Below are 15,762 nucleotides of genomic sequence, written 5' to 3'. Positions count from 1 at the left end.
AGGTTCCAAGGCTAGGGGTCGAATCGGAGCTGTAGCCCCCGGCCTACACCACAGCCACAGCAACGCAGGATCCGAGTCGCGTCTGCAACCTACACCACAGCTCATGGCAACGCCGGATCGTTAACCCACTGAGCAAGGGCAGGGATCGAACCTGCAACCTCATGGTTCCTAGTCAGATTCGTTAACCACTGCGCCAAGACGGGAACTCCCTGGAGATTTTCTATTTACCTTTTTATTCACATTTCTAGTTTAACTGAATTGTGGTCAGACCATCTGCTCTATATAATTTCAATCCCTTGTTGAGACTGACTTTAAGGCCCTGGATTTAGCCAATCTTTGGAAAATTTGAAGTCAAATATGCATTAGTTGGCTGCAGTATTTTATTTGTTTTGTTTACATACAGTCACAGAGCACATGCCTAATTCTGACCCAAGTATTAATCCTTATTGGTTTTTGTCTGCTTAGCTGTCAATTACTGAGAGGATGTGCTAAAATCCCATACTATAATTACAGATTTGACCACTTCTTGTAGTTCTGCCAATTTTTGCTTTACATTTTTGATTACATTAATAAGACGGACCCAAAGTTAAAACTTCCAAATCTTTAAGCTAAATCAAACTTTCGTCACTAGGAAGTGAGCCTTTCACCCTGTAACACCTTTTTTGTGCGCTAAAGTATATTTTATATAACAGTAACATAACACCAGCTTTAATAATGTTTACGTAATATGTCTTCTATTCTTTTATTTTCACCCTGTCTTTTGTAAATAAGAGCTGGATTATTAAAACCAAGTATAATATCTTTATGGTGTTTTTTATTTTTTTACTTTTTAGGGCTGCACTCACGGCATGTGGAGGTTCCCAGGCTAGAGGTTAAATTGGAACTGCAGCCGCTGGCCTACACCACAGCCACAGCAATGTCAGATCCGAGCCGCATCTGCGGCCTACACCACAGCTCACGGCAACGCCAGATCCTTAACCCACTCAGCAAGGCCAGGGATCGAACCTGCATCCTTATGGATCTTAGTCGGGTTCGTTTACCGCTGAGCCACCAAGAGAACTCCAATATCTTTATGTTTTCACTGGAACATAATTTATATTTAATATATTATATTGATATAGCTGAGTTTAAATCTATAATTTTATTGTGTGCTATTTCTCTACTTGTCCTGGAGTTCTTTTTGTCTCCTTTCTTATACCTTTTTGGATCGTTTATAAATCACTACATTTTTCACCCCTACTATTGCAGAAGACACTGTTACACTCTTTTTTTCTTTCTTTCTTGGTCACACCCACGGCATATGCTAATTCCTGAGCTAAGGATCAAATCCAAGCCGCTGCTGCAACCTGCACTGCAGTTCCCCACAACACTGGATCCTTAACCCACTGTGCTGGTCTCAGGATTGAACCTGCACCTCCACGGCCACTGCAGTCAGGTTCTTAACCCACTGAGCCACAGCGGGAACGCCAACACTGTTTTTATTCTTTAGTGACTACCTTTAAACAGTATGTGGGGTTCACAAAGTGTACAGCTCAGCTCAGGTGTTATTAACCCTCTTCTTTTCTCAGTGCCCCCCTCCCAGTGCCAAACACTGTTATTCTCTCCCATTTGTCTAAAGTTGCCCAAATATTTCCACATTCTTCCTTGTTTGTACCTCTCACTCTTTCCATTGACACTACTTTCCTTCCAAGAACATCCTTGAGAATTTCTTTAGGTCACTCATTACATGTTTTTGCCTTAGAAGTTAGCTTCCTTTCACCTTCACTCCGGAGTTTTGCCTCCGATTACTGCATCACTACACTTTCTTTTGTAAAGAAAAGTGTTGGCTTTTTTTTTTTTCTCCTGTTTGGATGGGTGTCTCATCCATTCTGCAAATTCTCAGGCCTTACCTGGTGCAACAAAGGCTCTGCCCCATCATCTCTCCTCTCCTGGAACCCCCAGCAGACATACTTCTGTCTCTCCTTCCTGATTCCTTTTTTTTTTTTTTTTTTTGGTCTTTTGTCCTTTTAGGGCCATACCCGCGGCATATGGAGGTTCCCAGGCTAGGAGTCAAATCAGAGCTGTAGCTGCTGGCCTACACCAGAGCCACAGCAACGTGGCATCCGAGCTGCATCTGTGACCTACACCACAGCGCAGGGCAAGGCCGGATCCTTAACCCACTGAGCGAGGCCAGGGATTGAACCCGCAACCTCATGGTTCCTAGTCAGATTTGTGAGCCACAACGGGGAACTCCTCTCCTCCCTGATTCCTAATCGGGCTTATAAACTACTCACCCATTTGGTTCTAAGATGAAATATGAACTTCTTGCTCTGTCTTTCAGTTCAGTCACTGTCTTCAATCTGTTGGGTTTTTAACTACAGTGACTGAGCTGCCCATGTCCAGAAAACTGCACCTGATTCCTTTTTGAAATCTGCTCAGTCATTAGTTTCCTTTCTTTGTAGGTATTTTCAGTGCCGTCTATTACTTTAAGTAGTGTAAAAAGCACGTTTCAACTCTGTGTCAACCACTCATTAACTACCGTTTTCATAGATGTTCCCCCTGGTCCTCATGCACTGAGCTGGGCACTCTATGTGTTTGGTTATTCCCAACCAGGGATGCTCATTTTCCTTGAAAACTACACCTGGAGATTCTCTGAGCCTCGCACAGAGGTGTAGTCCTCCAAAGACCTGCCTGCCTGTGCCTTGGCCCAGGAGCATTCTCCAGAAAGAATCACAGCATCTCGAGAACATCCTGTCACTCGGGTCACGGGATCTGATGAGGGACAACTCGTAAGACATCTCAGGAGGGGAATGGGCTTACTTCTGACTCACCTTCGCCCTGGAGGTGCAGTGGTCCTCACTGGCTACAGCTCTAAGGGGCACATTTCCACCACCCTGCCCACCTTGACCTCTGTGCCAATGCCAGCAGAATCGAATTTGCCTAGTTCATCAAATGCCCCCAGGACTGTGCTCACCGCCCAGGTTACCCCTTGCACTATGGCTTCGGTCTTCTCATTACCTTCCTTAACATCTCCCAAGCTGTTCAATGCTTCTGGAGGTGGTGTTTTTTAATCTGTCCTATAGTACTTGCCCCACCAGTAAGAAGACTGGTCCAAGTCACCTCGCCCGCGCCTGACCAGAACACAGTGCCCCCTTACTTTTCTAAGCTACTGACATTGGGCGCTGCTGTCATTCCTAATAAACCAAATCCCAGCTGGGCAAGCTCTGAAAGGAAACAGATCATCCCTGCAACAGGACGAGAGGGCTGTTGTGCTAGGGAGACCTTGAGACCCAAACCTGGAGCCACGTCCACTGCAGGAGGAGGGGAGCCTGCCTTGTATCCATCACCATCGACCCTGGGCTCTGCACAGCATCCTGAGAGGTGGACGGATGCTCAGGTTAGAAGTATGTGGATCAGGATGGACGACCTCTGGTACCCAACTGCTGGTTCCTTGCTTTTGAAAAATTCCACTTAATGCTCCGACATTCACTATGTTTACCTGTGTGGGCCCAGGGTGGGTGTGGGGGGTCTCTGATGAAGAATCTACCTGCAAATCAAAGCTCTGTCAACTCCTCCCCTCATTTAACTACTGCAAAGGGCTGCCTTTCTGCTTGGATTTGCCGTTAAGAGGCAGCATTTGCTCACCCCCAGTAAAATCTGAGCCTTCTTCACAAGCCCTTTGCAGAGGCCCATCTTTGATTGTTGAATTCCGCGACCAAAGGCTCCCATTTCTAGGACACAGGAGAACGCAGCATGAGGGAGGTACTTCTTATCACCAGCAATGGTAACTCATCCCGGATCCTTTCCAAGCCAGCCACTGCAGACCATGTTCCCAGCTCTCCAAACTGCTGGAAGGAGTACAAATTAGGACCAGCACTCTGGGGAAAGTCTGGTACTTCGTCCAAAGCCGGGCATCCGCCTGTGTGTGGCCTACAGCTCCAAGCCCAGGAATAGGCCCCGTAAAGTGTGGACAGGCAGTCACCAAAGTCAGGGGCAAGACTAATTTATAATATAATGTAATTTACAGTATGTTGTAACATAAGCCCCCAAATGGGACTATCCATGCGCCCCTCCGCAGTGACACAAGGAGAACAGACAGCAACAGGAATGGCCATAATGAGCCCAGCAGCACGGCAGGACCTCACTCCCATGGGCAACGTCAAAGGAAGGACCCCAAAGAGCACATACATGCCTGTGATTCCTTTTACCCCGAGTTCACGGGCAGGCAGAAGGAATCAAGGTCAGGAGGGCAGTCACCCTCGTGGACGTCAGCCACCGAGAGGGCACGGGAGAAGCTTGCTGGGGGTATTTTCTGTGCTGCTAGTTAAACAGGGGGCTATTTTGTATAAGTTCAAGGAGCTGTGAACTCAAGACAGTGTGTATGTCTAACTTACTTTATAAGGAGTTAATATATACAAATTTTATGCATACGTTTTTTGTACAGACATACACACAGAAACACACATATAAACACATACACACACACATATATTCACACACACACGTATATACGTATAACAACTTTGGGAGGAAAATGAATCACACACTCTTGAGGAGGAGCATCTTTAATGCCTGAAGGGTCTGTCACAGCATGTGCTCTCCTGCCACCTCCTAGCCCTCTCACGTGCGTTCACCATGCTGCTCCCACCAAGGGAGGGGACGCCGGGACTAAGGTCAAGGTGGGTACTTCATGGTCCCACAGATGCTCGTTGGCCGTGGCCATGCCCACGGCACTGCCCTCAGCGGCTTCTGAAACCAAACTGTTCAGAGAAAGGCTGGGAGCTTCCCGCTGGAGAGGGGAGTGACAACACAGAAAAGAGGGGCTGGGCTTCTGCCGTGGCCACAGCGGACCTTGTCAATGCAACTGACATGTCACTGGTAAGACCGTTTAAGACTTTCATTAACGGTGTCAGTGACCTGCTCACTCTTCAGCATGGACTCGTCCTTCAGTCACTGTGGTTACTACTAAACTCCCCAAAGGATGAGTTTTCTTTCTTATTAATAGAAAGATCTAGAACTCACAAAGAAATGAAAGATGTATTCAACAGAAATACAGCCACATCTAATTCCTATTCAGGATGAAGGATTTGGGGTTTTTTTTCTTTTAGGATGAGTCTTAATTAAAAAGAAAATAGCTTTTGCCACAGTTGAGTTGGAAAGTTTAACCACTGAATGAAAAGTTCTAAAAAAGCATACCGCCTGGGCTTAGGGCCAGAACCTGGGGTCTGAGTGAAGTGAGCAGGCCAGATCCTCCAGTCGGAAAGGGCGAGGAATCTGAGATCTACTTTTCATTGTTTTGCCTCAAACCAAAAGCAGGAAGAAAGGAGGTGAAGCGAGGGGCAGGGGCTCAGCCTGGAGTGGGCTCTGAGTAAGGAGACCACCCGCCTCAACCGTCAGCCGCTTCAACCATCCCCCACCTCCCGCTCCAGCGCACAGGTCCTCCTCCATCTGGGGAGGCAGGAGCTTCATCTCTCTTACTCCTTGGTCTGACAAAGTGTGACTTGAAGAAAGGAGAGTGGAATGAAAACCACGAGAAAAGAAAATCTCCCCTCCTAGCACCAAGGAACACTCTAGCTCACTAAACACAAGATCCAACCCTGAGCGCAGCATGTTGTTCAAGCCAGAAATAACACTGTTTCCCAGCGAGGATATCGTGGAGATACATGCTCGGCTACCCTGTAAGTCCCATGTAGTTCAGCAGCCGGGCAGGGGGTGGGGGGCGGGGGGGGGGGGGGTGCAGAATCAAGGCTGCTGGACTCCAAGTCCCTTGGAATCGTGCAAACACCTGGGAGGAGCCAGGTCCCAGTGAGGCCCCCTCAGGGATGATGGGCAGTGGACAAACAGGTAGCGCTGAGAACAGGACACCCAGCCTGCCGGCGCAGGGCACCTGGGACAGAGCCAAGGCCCAGGCCTTCTGCTAAGGGTCACTGCAGAGCCCGGCTTCTGCTGGCGGGCAGGATGGCCCCATCCGACAGCGCCCTCCATGAGTGATTGTCAATTTCTCAACTGGAGCCAGGCTGGAGGGAGTCCAAAAATCACTTGGCTTTGGACAGTGTTTTTTGTGTTTTATGTTTGATGCTCTAGGAATCCTGATTACTTGAGGCTAAATGATAAAATACTCACACAACATGAGCACTAGAAAATCATCTCTCTGTTACCTGGGCAAGAGCAGGCATCTCTTCTGTGCTATTGCTGCTCGTGACATTAGGGACACTAGGGGAGAACAAAGCAGGCTCCTTCCTGCACTGGTAGAGTTTACGCTCTGACGGCAGAAATGAGAGTCACATGTGCGACACATCAGGTGGCCAAAATAAAGAGGAAGCCATGCAGAGAAGTGGGGCGGGGGTCATCAGGGGCTGTCACTCTAAATAGGATGGGCAGGGAGATAACAATGCACAGACCTCAAGCTAGTGGGGGAGCAACTCATGTCACCGTGTCACTGTCTAGAAAAAAGCTCCCCATGGAGAGCAAGAGCATGTGCAAAGGCCCTGAGGCAGAAGCATGCCTCAGAAACAGAGGGAGGCCAGTGTGACTGGAGCAGAGGACAGAAGGGAGGGCAGCAGTGGAGCTAGAGTGAAAGTGGGACCCTTGGAGGCCAGGAGAGTCTTGAACACAGGGGTGACATGACCTGCTCTGGGAACAGACTAGAAGGTGGGGGAAAAGGGCAGAGGCAGGCAGAGCACTTAAGAAGCAGTGAAATAACCCAGGAGGTGAGAGGGGTCTGCACCAGGGTGGGAACGGGGCATGCGGTGAGGAAGGATCTGCTGCCGTACAAGAAAGCAAGGAGTTAAAGATAAACCAAGGTGTGTGGCCTGAAAGATGGGGCCACCTGGCCTAGTTTCATTTCACATCAGGAGGAAACTGAAGCCCAGGAAAGAGAAATGTCCAAGGTCACAGCACTTTATTGGGGACTAGAACCCCAGACCAGAGCATCCCCCTGGCTGCCCGGCCCCAAGCTGCCACTCAGTGGGGGACACTGGTGACCACTTAGGTCACACCCCTCTTTGCTCTCAGATGTGGGTACACAGTGCCCCTCAGGGACCTCCAGTGCCCATGCTCGTGCTGTGAGTGAAGTAAGGATGCTGGAGAGGCGAGCGCAGGCCCTGCCCAGAGAGGGCGACCACAGTCCACAGCTGTGATCACGGCCCACGGCTGCACCCAAGAAAGCAGACCCACTGTGCCCAGAAATTCCCTTTTTCCCCAAGAGCACCCCCAAACCTATATTTTAACAACAAATTCTCCATTTTTAAAAGTTGGCTCAGTTGTTTAGTAGCATGGCGCTGGCCAAACCGCATGTGCTGGTGGCCACGTTCAATCCACGCAGGGCCCCACTGTGGAACTAGTCTCAAGATAGCCTGAAACAAGGATGTATTGTGATGTGCATAGCAAAAATTAGAAATAGAAACACTACAGTTGTAGATTATCTAGTGTTAGAGGCTTTAATTTTCTATATTATATATTGAAGGAAAGTTACATATGTTTAATAAAGAGCATATGTTAGAGGGGGGGGAAAAATCTGAAACAGACCTGATTCGCTCACACCTCAACCAGGGGTCAGGGTATAAAATTAAAGCTTTGGAATTAAGATTTCACTCCAAATAGCTGATAACCTTTGGCACAATCTTGGTGGACCTCCTCTCTGACCAACAAGAAAGCAGCTGCCCATCATTCCGGGTCCTCTGCTAACTGGTTTGACCTTATTCTACAGGGAGTACTAAGAGGAGACAACTAGTACAGCCAAGAATTAAAAAATTCTCCCCAAATACTATCCAGCGATCTTTTCAAAGTTATATAGACTAGAATAAAGCCCTGCAAAAAAAACCAAAAAAAAACAAAAAAAACCCCAGAGACAACCTACGGCAGCCAAGAAGGCAAACACCAGTACACTGGAATGTGCAAGGTTTGGGGACTGACAGCTGCTCCAGTTTTGCCAAAATCATCAAACTTAGAAACTACAAAACTTTCCTTATAAATCAAAGTTGCTTCCCGTTGCCAGACAGGTAGGACAGACATGTCACTTATGGCATTAAAGGAACCACACCAGCTGCATCTGGCCTTTAGACAGGGGAGTCGGCTTGCCTGGTTCAGGAGACTCATCAGAACTCCAGCACCTAGGAAAACAGCCTCGTAGGCAGGCCACGAGCCCATCTTCCATAATGCGAAGCAGCGCCTTCTTGCCCAAGTCCTCACTTTCCCTACAAGCCACATGCTTTCTGCCCAAGACCTATTCTCCATGTCTGGTACATCTGACCAGCTGGATGCTGCTGGTGTTGAGTCAGAACCTCTCTGGAGCAAGGGCCACTGTGTGTGCTGTCCCCTCCTCCCCTTTTCTCCTTAATAAGCAATTTATAATGCACACAAAGAGTCAGAATAATTGCTTTCTAAAGGCGACTTCTTATTACGCTGAAGTGCGGGAACTGCCTCTAGTCAACTGTTTCTGACCTACAGGATGGACATTTCAGACGGTCTAACGTGACCATATCCCTCCATGATCAAGAACAGAGGCTTGAATGTTCACAGGATACCAGCTCCCTCTAGACCCGTGCTGTCCAAGTGTACTCTCTGTGACGAGGGAAATGATCTGAAATCTGCACTGACCAACACATGGCGTCAGGCACTTCAGTGACCAAGAACTGAATTTTAACTTTATTTGACTTTAATTAAGCTTGACTATGACTGTGTGGCTACCGTATAGACAATTGGTTCTCGATGAGAGCGTCTTCAGATAAGAATGAGGTTTGCTAGTTTGTAGAGCAGGTGAAGGTGTGGCACACAGGAGACACCTGAGGAAGAAAACCACTTTCTTGGCACCACCATGTTTCACTCTGATTCCCCATCCGCTTTACACTGAAGCTCTTCATTTCCGCCCTCCGGTTCTGTGTGCTCCCTTGGTGAGTTCTGATCGCAGTGGGTGTAGACCTATATGGCCTGGAGGTGAAAATTTAGAAAGCCGGGGCAACACCACCCAGCAGCTGGGCAGCAGGAACCGGCCTGATGACCACCTGACCTCTTGGCCTCCATGTTCTCATCCACAGAATGGGAACAACCATACCTACTCTGCAGAAAAAGGCTGCTGAGAGGCCCAGATGTATATCAATCCTGTGAATAAACCTCAGAGTTCCTGCTGAGGCTCAGTGGTAACGAACCCGACTGGTATCCATGAGGATATGGGTTCAATCCCTGGCCTCACTCAATGGGTTAAGGATCCATTGTTGCCGTGAGCTGTGGTGTAGGTCGCAGATGCGGATTGGATCTGGCATGGCTGTGGCTGTAGGCTGGCAGCTGCAGCTGCAGCTCCAATTCGACCCCTAGCCTGAGAACTTCCATATGCCGCTGCTGTGGCCATAAGATTTAAAAAAAAACAAAACAGTAAACCTTAAAAATCGAGTTGGGCTCAGCTTTGTTGTCCAATTAGAGAGCTGAATAACTGATGAGGAAACATAACGAGGATAGCGTTCTACCTCATTCTGACATTCATTGTTACGGGCCAGGCCTTAACCACAACAGAAGCAGGATGTACACGTGGACAGCTCTGTCTCCACCTTCTTAATCGGACTATTATTTTTTGTCTCCTGCAACAAGATTTTGGCAAGGAAAAATCTAGATTGTCAAAAAAACTGCTGACTCTCAGCCTACGTGTCACTCACCTCCTAGATACAGCTTCTTGGATAAGAGCACAAGTAAGAAGAATCAGGTCCTGGCGTTTTTAAAAGGTGGCCCTGATACGTAATAAACCAGTATTCCAACGAAATTCCATGCATTCAACCACTCATGTGGAATGTGGTGCTGTACAATCGCTACAGCCTGTTGACTAGGGCCTCATTTCGGCAAAGAACATAACTGCTCAAATGTGACTCAAGATTCAGGATTTATTTAAAACTCTGCCATGCCCCCAAAACATTCATGCACCAAGGTACCAATCTAACTTCTTCATCTCTGTATAGATGTTCAGAGGCTGATTCCTAACTGTGAAAGAAAAGAGTTCAGTTACAACATAGCACCTCTGGCCTTACACACTGGACACTCTGTTTCTAGACCTCAAGACACCTTTCTTGTCCCCCTCTCCCCACCTTGTCCCCAGCCCCAGCCTTGTCCACAGGCCCAGAAACCCTGCAAGCCAGATATGCATGCACTGCTCTACAGCTGCCTCCAGCTTTCGTCCTCTGCTCACAGAGAGGGAAGTGGCATCCCCAGGACCTCAGAACCGGAAGCTTCTTTCTGGAAGGGAAACAAGTTGGCAGCCTAGAGTGGGGCTGACCTTTGCAGAGTTCATAAAGGAATTGAGACACTGCAGGATCACCAAGCCTTTGCCGGTGTCAGATTAACGGCAAGTTAAGATGACCGACCAAGCACAGAGGAAACTGTCCGGGCGAAGGCAGAGTGTTCCCTGATAGACCACGCAGGGCTGCTGTAAAACAGGCAGCTCTCCTGCCTGGAGGTGCTGGACACTCAATACCCAGAGTCAGGAAGATCTCTGGCCTGGGGCGTGAGGCCCCACTGGGTCCACTTCCCCAAACTCCAGAAAAGCCATCCAGATGCCCCTGCTTTGACGGTTCCAGCACACCAGGCAAACAGTGACCTGGGAGGCTCCCCAGAACCTTTAAAGTTTCATTTCCCCAGTGCTTCCTAGTCTCTGCTGACCTCTGACCTCCAGGAATTATTGCCAAAGTGCCTAGTGTTTGCACAACGTCCCAGTTTTTCCCAGCACTTACCTGGGGGGCTTCCCGACCCTATTGTGAGTGGGTGGGTCTATCTCCAGGCTACAGATAAGGAAATCCAGGTTCAGAGAGGTTAAGAAAGCTGAGCAGAGGGTCTGTAAGCGTGGCATGGGGGTGGAATCCAGACGCCGGGACGTGGCAAGCCTGAAGTCTGCAGCAAGCAGGCTGGAGCACAACCTGGAGCTCACCTAACTCCCCAGCCCCCCAAACCCCTAGAAACTCATCCAGCAGTAACAGCCAACACTTGTTGACTACTCCCTACATGTGCTGGGTTGTCACAGCTTTTCTCTCAAATAGAAAAGATAGGCAGCCCCGTTTTTCACACGTGGAAGTGGACACTGTAGTGAAAGAGCTTGGCCGAGGTCACTCTCAAAGGTGCTAGGCTTTCAGAAGCGCATTCCCTTTAACCCTGACACCACAGCGAGCTACCATTTGCGACCTATAATCTGGGGCCTCCAGCAGTCCAGCACTCCAGGTCCCCAAGGCTTCCCAGATGCTTCACTGGAAGCGCAGACCCCATCCCGCCTTCCCCTGCCCAGGGCGCGGCCAGGGAGCCTGGCGGCCCTGGGCGGGCGCCAGGCCGGGTGCCAGCGTGCTTGGCCGGCCGGGCCGGAGATGCCGCTTCCGCCTGGGCCTGGCACCGCAAGTCCATTCATCGTGGTGCGAAGGGGCGGGCCAGGCATGGCTCGGGGTGCCCCAGTCCCCGCGCCGGGAGCCCTCGCGCCTGGGTTCGCGCAGCCCGGCCGGGGAAAAGGCGCCCCCGGCCCCACCGCCAGGGGGAGCAGGGAGACGCCTCCAGCACTTCGGGAAGTTGCCACCGCGGCCGCCGGGCGTCCGGACCTGGACCGTCCCGGTCCCCGCACGGCGTCCCCCACAGCCCTAAGTCCCCTGCCCGCCCCGTCGGGGCCGCCCGGACCCCGCCGCGCCCCCGGGTCGCAGCCTGCAGCCAAGCGCTCTCACCCGGCGGGGGCCCCCATTCAATCCCGCCCCCTCCCCCCGGCCGGCCTCCGCCGCCTTCCGCCCGCCCCCCCACCCCCTCCAGCCCGGACTCCAGCCCGGCAACGTCATCCGACCGCTTCCCGAAACTTAACCCCTTCCTTCGCCAGCTGTGGGCCGCCCCGCCCCGCCGCCAACTTTCTTCACCCAACTTCGGTGCGCGCCAGCCGGCCCGACGGCCCGGCGGGGAGGGAGGGGTGGCCACGTCGCGCAGCGGGGCCGCCGCAGGTCCAGCCGACGGCGAGGGGCGTGGGGTCCACACTGCGGACGCGTTCGGCCGACGCCCCTGCACGGGGTTCGGTTCAGCACACGCCCCCCCGCCCCCAGGCCTGTCCCAACCCCGAGGGTCCACGGCCATAGCGACGGCGGGCGGCGCCGCCGGGGGAGGGGCCGCCAAGGAGACGTGTCACTCGCGGCGCGGCCGGCCCCGGCCCCAGCCCCGGCGCCCCGACGGCCCAGCCCGCGAGCCGCAGCCACTGCTGCAGGGCCGGGCCAAGTTTCTTACCTGCAGCGGGAGACGCGGGAGGGAGAGCGAGAGGGCAGGAGCCGCCGCCGCCGCCGCCGCCGCCGCGAAACCGGGAAAGAGGATACGGCTGAGCCTCCGCCGAAAAGCCGCTTCCGAGCAGCTGCAGGCGCCGCGACCTCGACGCCGCCCGCCCCGTCTGCCGTCCGCTCCGGCCGCTCGCTGGCTGCGTGCGCGCGTGTGGAGTCGTGGCACTTTCTGCCTCGGAGCTGGCGAACGGCCCCCTCCGCCAGGATCGCCGCCTCCTGCCTTCCCCACCCGGGCCAGCCATTCATCGAGTCGCCTCTCCCCATTGGTCCGCGCCCCGCCACTCTGCCTGTCGCTGGCCAGTCAGAACGCGGGAAGCCGAGACGCTGAGGCGGCCATTGGGCGGAGAGGAGGGTCTCCGCCTCGGCCAATGGGAGAGGGGAGGAGCTGCGGGGAGCCGCGGGGGCGGGGCCATGGAGGGGCGGAGCCGAGCGGCGCGACGCTCGGGCCGGCGCGGGGGCGGGGCGGGGCCGGAACGCCCAGCCAAAAGGGGGAGGGGGCGCCGGCCGGCCCCGCCCACTCCGGGCCCTCGGCCCTGCTTGCAGTCACTGTCAGGGGGCCGGCTCTGACCCAGCTGGACCCGGAAGGTTCGAATCCCGGCGGCGCTGCGCCTGCGCCCCTGAACCCCTCCAGGCTGAGGTGGCGGTGGGTGTCACCCTGAGCAGGGTTGCGCAACACAGGAACAGCCGCGAGAAATGCTTTATTTAAAACCAGCTAACTGCCCCCGCAGCAGCGCCCCCTCCGGGCCCTGGATGTGAGGACAAGTTCTGCTGGCGGTCAGTCCCGAGAGGGCACGTCGCTATCTTCAAAGATATTTCAGTCAGCACCAGAAGGAATTTTCCTGAGTAAATGGAGGAATCGGGGGCGGAAAGGCCAGATGGTGCACAAAGAATGGAGGTGAACGTCAGTGCACCCATTTTTAGGGAGGGTACAACTGAGGCACAGTCTGAGTTACTCGTCCAAACCACAGCTGGCAGAACAATAATTGCAATTCTATTTAGGGCATTTTACTCTTTGCAATGGAGAGGGTGAAAGGGTCTGACCCAAATAAACTCACCCACTTCCCAGAAAACTGAGCAAATGGTACTTCGTTACAAGACTTCCTACCCCCCTTCCACCCAAGTAAGCCAACACTCTTCATAACCAAATAAGTCTTTCAATTAAGATAATTTTAGGCCTGCTTTTTAGCCATTCTCTCAGTGTCTCTTAAAGCTAACTCTGAACAATGAGCCAAAACCAGTTTCTTTGAAATTAAGGTTTTCTGAGAGGCCAAAGGGCGGCTGCCAGCTGATCTGCTCCATACCACTTCTCCCCAACCCCCTGGCTGCAGAACCTCTTCCTAATATCTGTTTCTTAGACAATTTCACGTACCCCCTTCCCCTTTGAACAAGTTGTTCGAAAGATGTGGAAATAAGTCATCACGAGGGAATAAAGAGCAGCTGAGTTGAAATTAACCATTCATTCCTATTTTTAATCTCAGCAGTTCCCTAGCACATTAATGATTAATCAATAGGAATTAACCTGGGTTAGCTTTTGACATTCAGTCTTTTTCCAGTGGTGAGCCCCAGCTTGACATGAAAGTCAAGAATCCGTTTTGGAGTTCTTGTTGTCACTCAGCGGGTTAAGAAACCGCCTAGTATCTGCAAAGATGTGGGTTTGATCCCTGGCCTTGTTCAGTGGGTTAAGGATCTGGCATTACTGCAAGCTCTGGTATAGGTCACAGCTGCAGCTTGGATCCTAAGTTGCTGTGGCTGTGGTAGAGGCTGACAGCTGCAGATCTGATTTGACCCCTAGCAAAGACAGGAACTTCCATATGCTGTGGGTGTGGCCTTAAAATGAAAAAAAAAAAAAAAAAAAAGATGAAGAATCCCAGTTTCTGGCTGGCATATGTTACCAGCTAGTTCTAATTGATCATGGGTAAACCAGTTAACCTTTCTGAACTCGGGTGTACTCTTTTAGGACAATTGTTCCACTCTCTGCATTTTAGAGAGGAGATTCATTCATTCATTCATTCTTTCTTTCATTCATTCACCTGTGTTTATTGAGTGCCTGGAATTCACTGCCAGGTTGGGCAAGCAGCCGGAAGTGATACACAGACCTAGTAAAGACCCAACAGCCCTTGGAGGCCTTGCTGTGGGCAGAGACCCCCTTCATCTTATTCACACTACTTAGGTTTTCCCAGAAGCAGATCCTGACCAGGTATGTTTGGATGCAAGCAGATCCTGATAATTTGGGGGGTGATCACAGGAAACATTGGTAGAAAAGCGGGATGGGAAGAAGCAGATAGAGCACAGTGCCACAGAGTTCCCACTGTGGCACAGCAGGATCAGTGACATTTCTGCAGCGCCAGGACACTGGTTTGATCCCCAGCCTAGCACAGTGGATTAAAGGATCTGGCACTGCTGTCATAGGTTGCAACTTGGCTCACTCCTTTCTTTGAGGATCAGAACTAGAAGGGGCATTTACTTCTCAGGGTGGTGGTTGAAACAAAAGAAAACAAGCAGAAATATACAAGTTCTCTCAAAGGCTTAGGACTGGGGTTGCTTCTACCTCATTCTATTGATCAAAGCATGTCACATGGACAAGCCCAGATTCAAGGGGAGAAGAAGTGTGGACAGGGATGAAGAAATGGCACCACTGATGCAATCTACCACTAAGTCCAAGAAAGACAGGTGGAAAAGGTAAATAGAGGACGGTTCATGGAGAGGAGAGAATTTCAAGAAGTAAAGAATGGTGAATACTGTTTGGAGTTCCCATCATGGCTCAGAAGGTTAAGAACCTGACTAGTATCCATGCAGGTTTGATCTCTGACCTTGCTCAGTGGGTTAAGGATCTGGCCTTGCTGCAAGCTGCAGTGTAAGTTGCAGGTGTGACTTGGATCCGGCATTGCCGTGGCTGTGGTGTGGACTCCAGCTGTAGCTCCGATTCAGCACCTAGCCTGGGAACTTCATATGCCCAGGTGCAGCCCTAAAAATGAAAAAAAAAAAAAAAAAAAAAAGAAAAGAAAAAGAATGTCGAACACTGTTAAATGCAGCCTGGAAATCCAGCAAGAAGAAGACTGGATTATGTGTTAAACATGGCCACTCAGATATCACCAAGGACTTTCAGGAAACAGGGGTTTTTTGCGGGGGAGTGGGTGAAAAGGTGGCCACTGAAGTGCAGAGAGCTGAGAAGAGAATGGTGCAGTGGGAAGTGCAAGGAGGGGAGTGGAAGCAGCGTGCACCTATTCCTCCAACAAATGAATCAACTCCGTACCTACCATGCAGGTACTGTCAGTCACTAGGTGATGGGGAGACAGCCATAAACAAGGCAAAGGGTTTCCTTTCATGGAGGCCACAGTCTAATGGGGAGAAGACAGTAGACCAATCAACCAATAAATAAGCAAAGTGAATCAAAATTGTGCCAAGGGCTACAAGGAAAGAGAAGAGGCTAATGTGATGAAGAGGGACAGGGATTTGGGAATGGGGAGGGCAGTGGGTAGAAGAAGATGATCATAGAAAACCTCTCTGGGGAGGTGAT

The 15,762-nt window shown here is 51.2% G+C and overlaps 1 protein-coding gene across 2 annotated transcripts in view; it reads right to left on the bottom strand.

The window, feature by feature from the left end:
* RRBP1 (ribosome binding protein 1) overlaps nt 1-12,442 on the bottom strand; it is a 66,310-nt gene extending 53,868 nt beyond the window's left edge. Inside the window, exon 1 of one of the 2 annotated variants that reach the window (XM_047771636.1) lies at nt 12,199-12,442. The gene's annotated coding sequence lies outside the window, so the exon portion shown is untranslated. The remainder of the gene's footprint in view (nt 1-12,198) is intronic. The other variant, XM_047771635.1, reaches the window with a different exon arrangement.
* Nucleotides 12,443-15,762: the final 3,320 nt, after the last annotated feature.

This window comes from Phacochoerus africanus, chromosome 3 (genome assembly GCF_016906955.1).
Source record: "Phacochoerus africanus isolate WHEZ1 chromosome 3, ROS_Pafr_v1, whole genome shotgun sequence".
Lineage (NCBI taxonomy): Eukaryota > Metazoa > Chordata > Mammalia > Artiodactyla > Suidae > Phacochoerus > Phacochoerus africanus.
The sequence above is the reverse complement of the archived record's forward strand: the minus strand, read 5'-3'. Positions and strand labels throughout refer to the sequence as shown.